We start from the raw sequence: 10436 nt of genomic DNA on the forward strand, positions 1-10436 counted from the left end.
GGCTGGCCTATAGAATGCTGTTAAATGAAGATGGGTCCACGGACTCTTATTTAGCCATCTAGGAAGCCAACAGTTTCCTCTTTGGGGTCTCCTGAATCATCGGTTGCTAGGCCAGTGGAATAGGAGAGGCATCCTCCCCAGGAAATGTATGGGGGAGATAAGAGCACTTGAGCAGATTAGTATGCTTAGAGTACTTTAAAAGCTCTCTAAAACTCAAGAAGTAACAGAGAACAGAATACGAAGTTTCAGTTTGAAGACTTAAAGCTGAGTTGGTTGTTACACCTTTAACTTAAATTACAGTGTTTGAGTCTAGAAACTGAGAAAGTTTAACCCCAGTATTGCAAAAATCCAAAGTATAAAAGCTATGAGCTGCATTGGACACTGTCAGACTACCAAGTGTCAAAGATGCTGCCTGCTGTAAGTCCTAAACACATAGCAGGATCCCCAGTGCTCTGCATATTGACTCGGCATGAGGCCATGATGAACATACCAATGTTTGAGAACATTGCCCCAACATGAGTAAAACTTTATTTCAAATGTCCTATGCCTATTTACTCAAATAGGACTCTGAATATGCAATCTGGCTCCCCTTCAGTTGGTTGTGGTCTTACAGCAGTCCTGATCTCAAGGAATTGAGGGTAAGCTCTGGTCACCGATGCTTGTGTATATCTGGTTCATGGTAGTAAGTGTAAGGGTTGAAAGGCTAAGCACGAAATGGGCCACCTGGTTTTAGTCTGGATTTGTGTTCACACCCAACCCGGTATGCTGGAGTACAGTAGATGCCTCTTAATCCTCCTGCCTATCACCTGACAGTGGCTGGAGCAGAGCATCATTGCTATGGCAAATTCAGGTCTGGTGTGAACCAAAACACTGCGTGTAACCATGGCTAATGTTCGTCTTGCAGAACTTCTCTTCCCAGTCACCTCCCTACCATTGTCTACTGCAATATAGATGCTTACACATTAGGCCAAAGCTATAATGGACCTTTAATAGCTTCACAGATGGAAATGCTGATGCCCAGAGATCCAAGGGATCTGTACAGGCATTAAGAGGGTACCAGATCTGTTCAGCATACATCTTCAGAAATCAACTAGGCTTTATCCTACTTCTGGTGCGTTTAGAGGACTCTGGGATATAGTCTCTAAACCTTTTTGTGGAGAAACTAAACATACCTTGCATTCTGTGGATGATTGCCTGCCTTGGAGAAATAGACCCAAGAAAGTTCTAGGGGAGGGTGTGTTATTTTAAGTGGCTAATTTCTACTAGACTGAGTACTGCTGAGTGCCCAACTTCATGACCATGGATGTAACCAAGTTCAAGTCAGAGGATCTCAAAGCTCAATAAGTAAGTGAGCCTGTGGTGCTACACCCTTGTTCACAGGTTACGGATTTGTGCTGCAGTTACTGGGATTTCTGTATATTCATGTGCCCTTAATATCTCTGCCACCATAAAGGCTGCATACTAGAATCACCTGAGTTTTCATGTAGCCTGAAATTACTGTAATACTCCAGATTTCTCTGGGCCCCACTTGAAATTGTAATCCTCAAGAATCCAAGAAATTGAATGCTCAATTCCAGAGGATAGTATATCTTCATTTATTCAGGAATGTAGAACTTTATAAACTGATCTGTATGATTCCAAATTCCAAGTGCTTTTCAGAAGAGGATAGTCATCATAACTATCTTATAATCTCTAAGCCAAATTGTTGCCCAATGCCTCAGACCATTCCCATGAAGATATCACTGGTAATCTCAATCTTCCTAGAGTTTAGCATGTACCCTTTGCTATATATTTCTTAACGTTTGCCATTTGCTGGATCCGGTTGGTGTTAAATCAGACCAGTGACCTAGGGTATGAGAAGATGAATTGACTTCAGATTAAGAGCCAGGAGAGTTTAGTACCTGTCATGGAGAATTCTGGCATAATGATAGGACTCAAGAAAAGAATGCATTTTCCAGATTAATGGCTGACTGTAGTACATAGCTGTATGGATGTGTTCCAGTAATGGAACCACATCAGGTATGGAAACTGATTAGTAGTTGATGAAGTCCATCAGAAAGTGGATCTGGCTGATAATTAACAAGCGGTAGGAGCACTCCCCACCTGCAGATCTGTTTGGTGCTAAACATTGTAATGCATCTAGGGAAGATATACTGCCCTTGGCAACTGCAGAGTAGGACAGGGACAAAACTTCAGGACATTCCACTTGGCAAATTATGTTAATCTTAACAGTCAATTAGACCTTATAAGCAAAACGTTTTGGATCCAGTTTCATGTCACGATGGTGTCACTCTATAGATCTAACTAATGATTCCCCCAGTCCTGTGGGTGAAAAGTAATAGACCTAGTAATACCTGCTTCTATAAACATCAGCATGAGATCCACAATGTCCTGATTCCCTGTAACAACAAACTCATTCTTCCCTACTCAGACTCCAATCCTAGGTTTTCTCCTATAGTTTTTCATCTTTATTTTTGCCCTTCCATCATCCCCACTTCCCTCCAGTTTTCCCCTATGACATTTTTGCATGGGGTCACAGGAAATGGAGGGTGGTGAGCCAGGGTTGTGGGAGACTATGGCAAAAGTGTAGCATGGGAGCCCAGAACTGAAAATTGCTAGAGGGAGTGGCAGAAGCATTGACAAATTAGGCACTGAACAGGTAAGTCAAGCTGTGGACAAAGCAGTTTAAGCAATCCCAAGGAGATACTAATCAGTTGCAATGAGCAGAGGCAAAAGGAGACAGGAACAATGGACAAGGTTACTGATGCCTCCTCCCAAAAGGAGCAAAGGTCAACCTCCTTTATCTGGCAGTTCCTTGATATCCTCAGCTTTTTTTTTTTTTAAGATTTATTTTTATTACAAAGTCAGATATGCAGAGAGAAGGCAAGACAGAGGAAGATCTTCCATCCGATGATCCACTCCCCAAGTGAGCGCAAACAGCCGATGCTGTGCCAATCCAAAGCCAGGAGCCTGGAACCTCCTCTAGGTCTCCCATGTGAGTGCAGGGTCCCAAGGCTTTGAGATGTCTTCGACTGCTTTCCCAGGGCACAAGCAGGGAGCTGGATGGGAAGTGGAGATGCCGGGATTAGAACCGACACTGATATGGGATCCTGGCATGTTCAAGGCGAGGACTTCAGCTACTAGGCCACTGCACCAGGCCTAATGTCCTCAATTAAAATAAAAATCCTTATACAGCTGCTTAAGCAACAAAGCAACAAAACAGGAGTCCAAGAAACTTGAGGAATACAGAACTTAAGCAAATAGAAACAAAAAAACTGAATTATTAGAAATAACACAAGATAGCAAATTAAAAACTGAGCCTCAATAATAGAATAGGGAAGAAAAATCCCGAAATTGGGACACCTTCTGTAATAGTGCTGAAACGTCAAAGCTGCATGTGGAACTGAGTCGAGCTAAAAATCCAAGAGTTAAGGGATCACAATAAAAAGGGTAAATATGAATTGTGGGAGTGTCTGAAGGCACAGAAAGATGTCTTCAAAGATATTTTCAAATCTGGAAAATTTCATTGAAGAAAAATGGGAAACAATACAGTAGGGGCACAGAACTCTCAATAGTTGACCGAAAGTGATCCTTTCCTTAACATAATCAAGATCTCATTGGTTGAATGTAAGAGAAAAATACTGAAATATTAACTTATAGAAGAAACCCAATTAGACTCACAGGTGACCTCTGAGCAAACTATAGGCCAGAAGAGAATGGAGTGACATAGTCCAGATCCTAAAAGAACTATTTTCAGCCCAGACTCACTTGTCCAGCAAAACTTTCCTTTGTCTCTGAAAATAAAAATACTTCCACAGCAAACAAAAGCTGAAAGATATTGCCTCTACCAGGTCTGCACAATGAATGTTGAAAGATGTGCTGAAAAATTGTCTACCAAGTCAAACGTGGAGAACATCCCAATAAAGTGACAAGACTAAATCAATGCACCTATTGCTAAATGACAGGACCAAATCACTATTGATATTAACCCTGAATGTAAATGGATTAAACCCATCATCGTATACTAGCAGGCTGGATCAAAAAGCAAATCCATCTATGGTATCTACAGGAGACACATATCGCCTAAGATAAACAAACTGAAAATAGGATATTCCAGGCTAACAAAAGGAAAAGCTGGTGTAGCCATTTTTACATCTGACAACAGACCTTGACATAAAAAACATTGAAGGACACCACATAATGATCAAGGAATCCATTTGGCAAGAAATCGCCATAATGCATACACACAAATGTCAGGGCACCCAGACACGTGAATTAATGTACTTTAAAGGAGAAACACCTAAGATCCCCCTTTATTGTATTTAACTCTCCACTAACAGCAATGGACGGATAGACAAACTGTCAAGGAAACAGCTCGCTTATCAGTATAAATGATGGACCTAATACCTACAGAACCTTCCATCCTACAGATGTAAGATATATTCTATCAGTGCATAGAACCTTCTCCAGGCCACAAGATAAGCTTTAGCAAACTAAAAATAGAAATCATACCAGGCATCTTTGCAGATAATCATCCAGTGAAACTGCAAATGAACAAGTCAAGATATACCAGAAGGTAAAATATTTAGACTAAACCATATGCCACTAAACAACTGGTTATAGAAATCCTTCAGTATAGTTCGAAACAGCCATTTAACTTTCTAGGACAACTGTATTGTAGCTCATTCCTGATTCTTAAATGACAGTTGACTCAGACCTAGAATATTAATTGCATTGACATCAAGCATATTTGCCAGTCCTTAAGTTACGTGAGTAAACAAAGATCCTAACTAGTTGTCCATAAATCTCAATCCTAGAATACCATATGTTAGTAATACCACAGATCTCTGCTACCACACAATCTGTGTACAGGTGCTTATGGTGTCTACTGACGAGGGGCATAAATCCCATGGCAACATCATCTGTCAAAGTCCGCAAAGAAAGGAGGCTCTCAACATTGCTGCCTCCTTCAATACATTACTTATTGCCTTTGTCCATTAGAAGGGCCCAGAAGATATGCCATTCTTCTGGTAGACTCCTAGTCTTAAGAGGAAGGCCATTGAACCACTACCTATACCTTTTATCTCCCCCAATGCTCTACCAAATTCAAGAATCTCTACCTCATGGGGTGGGTGTCTGCAACAATTAGGATGGCTAGGGGCCCACATTATATCCATGTCTGGGTTCTGGCTCCTGACATCACTCAAATCCAGTTTTCTGCCATGGGAAATAGCAGATGATAATCTAGGTCCCTCCCATCTCTGTAGGAGATCCAGATTAAGCTTCATGTTCTTGGCTTTAGTATAGCCTAATTCTGGTCATTACAGGAAAATGGGTTGTGAACCAAAAGATCTTGCTCAAGCTTATCTACCTTGTCATTTCTAAGCTTCAAAAGATTCTCTTGGGAATATCTCCCCCAGGTATCTCCAGGTATTCTAATCTAGACACTGGGCCCTGACCTTAGAGACAAATGTGCTCATGTCAAATTTTCCTTTAGCTAGTCTGTTTCCCTGGACTCATTATCCAGCATGCTCAAGATAGGCCTCCATACAAGTTCTCATACAGACTACAGTAGGTAGTAACCTGGCTTACTATCTTCCATTGAAACAAATTATTCCCAGGGAAAACTCCTTGGTTTGGAGCGTCTGAATTTGGCTGTCTTCTAGAGAGGGTAGGAGGAAGGGGAGCTTTTTGAGGAAAGTATAAGCATCTTTCAAGATTCAAGTCTTGGGTGTTAACTTTTGCCTGGTCTCCAGGCAGTGACCAGCCATCACAATTCTGGGACAGGGAAGCAGGTACCATTACCACAAACCTGGAGCTTTTAGATGGGATTTGAACTTGAGTCTTGGCAACTGTGCAGCCATATCCCTCCTAATTCTTGGGTTCCTGCTCTTTCCTCTAAACCTTCTGAATGGGTATTAGCCGGCTGGTCAAAAGAAGGGAGGCATTCAATGCCCTTTGTATCTTTGTAGTAAAGCCTTCAGGCCAATTCCAATCTGCTCTGTGCTCCAATTGCAAGAGGGAGTTGTCTTATGTGATAGGCTGATCTGGAAGAATGGTGGATTCTTTTCATGTTTCTAAGTCGGCTTTTTACAAAGACAAGATCTCTATAATCCCTATGAGTTTGATTGGCTCTTGCCTTGTTCAAGGATAGCCCCGTTGCATTATCCAGTGTTTCACTTTCTGGAAAGTGAATCTTGGCCCTGCTGCTAGCATCACTAAACAGGAGGGGATGTCTTTAAGATTGCTCCATGTGGGGGCATTGATCAGACTTAAGTTCCCCAGGTGAAGGGGTAACCCTGAGGCATTAAGATTATCCCTCCCTTTCGGGCATTTGTGTATAGAACTGACTTTGGATTCAGCAAAAAATTCTTGAGGCAGAAAGCAGATGTATGCAACACACCAGAATTGTCCAAAGCAGGTAAAATTGGCAGTGAGGCCAAATGCTTGATGGCACAAACGGTAACATAATGAATGGCTCTATTGCCTCTTTGGAGATGCTATGGTATCTGTTCTTTAATAGTTCAAGGGGAAAAGGGAGGAATTTATCCAGTTCCCTTTCATGTCATAGCTAAACGTAAGTTTGTCTTTCACAAACATCCATTGCATGTGTGCACAGGTAGTGAGCACCCTGATCAAGAGTTGAAGCTTGTGTGTGTATATCACAACCATCAGCTGTATCAATGCAAAAGTGGGTCAGCGAGTCGAGCGAAACTACCAGGATCAGAAGTATATCCTGCATCTGCAACATGCTCTATCTACATGGCTGACACACCTTGAACAAAAGGCACAGATCTAAGGAAGGTAGATTCTGGAGCTCAGTGTGACTGAAACTACATGTTTTTGTCTATGCAGCATGACCATATCATAGGCATTCCTAAATTGTAAAGCTCATTCTATCACCCTTAGTCTGGTTTTCTCAGCAATCAAAACCAAAGAGAACCTGAGCATGGACGTGTTAAACACCTGATCCCTGAAAAATGAATGAGTGGAGATGAGAAGATCCAATAAAGGTAGCACTACTGAGCCCCTGTCAGCATCTGTGCCTCCTCTCCACAGTGGAGAATGGGCTTCTGGCATTCCTTGATAAGACAGGAAGTTTAGGGAATCGTCTATTGAATTTTCCCCAAGGAACAGTAACTCCACTGCTCAGCTACCCCAGTCCACTGCTCAGCTACCGCGATGCACAAGTTGAATGAGATGGACTTTGAGACCCAGTGGTGGGTTCCTGTTGCAGGATGTTATCAGCATAGGTGGGCAGCCCTCTGCAGCTGGGCTGAAATCAGTGTGTTAATGGCTACCTAAACTGTTAGCCATGATTGTCACCTAAATGGTTCTTGTCTAAACATGTTTGGGATTTGGTGATTGTAAGTTCTAAAACCTAAGCATACTATGAAGATAACCAGAAAATTGAATTAATTGAAACTTGAAATACAAAACATTGAGAAACATGCTAGCTTTTAAGGAGAGAACTCATTTTCACTTCTGAATCTGGGTTTTTCTCTTTGCTACATGCAATCAAACAAATACATCACACATGAGATTTTAAGGGATTCTCAGTATGGCTTGACTAAGATAATAGAAACTGGGTAAGGTATATGGGAACTCCTTGTGTAACTTTTCATAAAGTCATCTGACTTCCAAAATCGGTAAAACTGAACAATGATGGGCAATGCTTGTTTTCAAGTCGTTAATGGAAACCCAAACTAAAGATGCTACTGGAAACCCAAACTAAACATGTCACTAAGTGTTCAATCTTAGGACTTGAAAATGGAACTGATAGAAGTTGTATGACATACCGTATCGAAGAGAACTTGCCAAAAAATGACCTAAATATAACCAAGAAACCAAACTGCTTCAATTTCATAACTAATTTGATAATTACAAATTTTCTACAGAAATGAACTCTTTTGGAAGCTTAACTATTTACAAAACTAAAGACGACATAAAAACTACTCATGAATAGAAAGCAAATATGATAAAATACTAACCTAACATATATACACATAAAAGCGTAATAAAACCATAGATTAGACCAGTTTCACAATCACAAAAATAGACTTTGGTTCAAAGTTAGCACATTGTTCAAGAACATTGTTTGACATTTCTACTTCTGTAGGCTCAGGACCTCCAGTTGCACAATCCCTAGCACATTTCCTGTGTGGAATCTGGACAAGGTTATCTTATGGTTGTTGGGACTAGCATTCTTGGGTGCTATAATCTCTAGCATCATCCATGCTTCGCTAGCATGACCTGGTGAAGATCGTACCTATAGCTGTATCACATACTAGGGCCCCAACATTCAGGCCTGCCTAGAAGAAGGGGACGACTACCTCTCAGCACAGGTGCATGGTCTATAGCCATCCAGATCTCAGGGTGATAGACGGCCAGCTCAGAGGCCTGAAGACATTTGTCTTCATACCCCTCAGCGGCACTGGTAGTGCCAATCCACAAGCTGCAGAATGCTTTTCTAACACTGAGTCACTTATCACTCGGATGATGAAAGACCAGAGAAGCTACACACTAATATACGTATTTCTATTCCATTTAGGTGTAGTTCTAGAACAGGCAAAGCAAGGCAAATTGGCAACTGCTCTCTGCAATAGAAAATCTTAGCTAATAGAAAATGTTATTTCTGGGGAAGTGAATGAGTTGCAAAAGATGTCAATCCCACTAAATCCTACACTTAATCTTACTGTAAGTGACTTATGTCTTGGTGTACTCTAAAATGTACACACCTATTGCCCATAATGGAGCCACCTCCCCATTCCATCAAAACTCCAGCATCCTATTCCCTGAATTACCAAATCTCTGATCTCCACATAATTGAATGGTTAGGAAACCACACATCCACAGCAGTTTTGTAGGTCTTTGTATAAATAACAAGTTGGTGGCTTTAGCCTCTTAAAACTTTTACATGTTGTGATAGACTAAATCTCTCACTGCCAAACTACTTTATTTTAGGTCATACAGCTTATTGGTAGACTGTCTGTGGGCACAAATACTTCTGAGGAGTTGCTACAAATGCTATATTGTACAATTTTACAGCACTTTAAGGATGTAAGAAGCAATAGATGTGAGTACAAAGCAGCTTCAGAAATGGTTGTTTGCTTTGGTACTAGAGGCTCAGTCCAACATGAGACTGGACTCTAGTGATGGTATTCTAGTCAACCGAATTCTTAGCATCATGAGATGACAGGGAATGCATTTTTCTGTGGACTCTCGTTATGGTGCTGGCAGTGTTCTGAGGGTGCTACACCAATGACTTAATCTGATCACTCCCTAAATGCCCCACAAACACTGATTGGATTAGATTTCTACCTCCTAACACAATTAACACAATGATGGAAATAAGATTCTAATTCCGTCCAGGGTGACAAACACTTAAAGCATAAGAGTGCATCTTTGTGACACTAAATATTTCTTGGGCAAGATCTAGTCTTCATCTGGGAGGTATCTGAACCCATGACTCTTGGTTTAGAACTGGCTAGAAGTTGTCAACAAGACTATCCCCATGTGTTAGCACTTGTGGCTTGTCCACTGTGGGCAGTCTCTACCGGAATAGACAGCCGGGTCTACCTTGGTTTGGATTCCTTCACTTTCCTCACTTCTGCCTCTCCAGATACTTATCCTTAGTGAATTTTCTGTATTCCTAACTCAGTGTCAGGTTAGGTTTTCCGGGAAATACCAAATCTATATCTACTTTTCTGACAATACTGTGCTATCCTGATGACCCTGATGACCTAACATTAAGTCTTGAAATTGGTAAAAATCCTTGGTAAAAATTCTTAGTTTTCTTGCACTAGAATTCTGTGGCTATTCCTGTCTATGAACCTAATGTCAGTTTCTACAGAAAAATCTTGGTGTTTGACATTGTTTTCCCTGACAATGTATACATATTTTCAGATCAAACCACACTCGTGAATTTGTTCACTGGAACTCAAACTCAAGTTCTTCAGAATCTTAAATATTTCCTGATGTTGCCATTGTCACATTAATTTTACCAGTACATGTAGTACACATCCTGTGAGAAGTCTCAATGAGAAATAATTCAAGACAGCTTAGGATCCTAGTTTCTATAACATGAGGAAATTCCTAGAGAAACCAAAAGACAGTGAAAGACTTCTGAGCTTCTGTGGGCAGTAACTTGGGAAAAGCAAAAGACTAACTAGAGGCTAGTATAGTTTGTGACAGCCCTCACGTTGCCTGATGGGTGAGTCTGGAACTTCCCAGACATTGTCTTTGCTCTTCCTGGTAAGGCGGGGAGGATAAACTACTAGTAAGTACCTCTAGACTTCTACATTTGCTGTTTGAATAAACTGACAGTCTTGTGCAGGCATAGTTTTGTATTACACAAAAGACAGAAACTGGGCTTTGATTGGCAGCAGCAGGTAGCTACTATCGTCTAGACTAATACAACAAAATTTATTCTGAGC

Source organism: Ochotona princeps, chromosome 1 (genome assembly GCF_030435755.1).
Source record: "Ochotona princeps isolate mOchPri1 chromosome 1, mOchPri1.hap1, whole genome shotgun sequence".
Taxonomy (NCBI): domain Eukaryota; kingdom Metazoa; phylum Chordata; class Mammalia; order Lagomorpha; family Ochotonidae; genus Ochotona; species Ochotona princeps.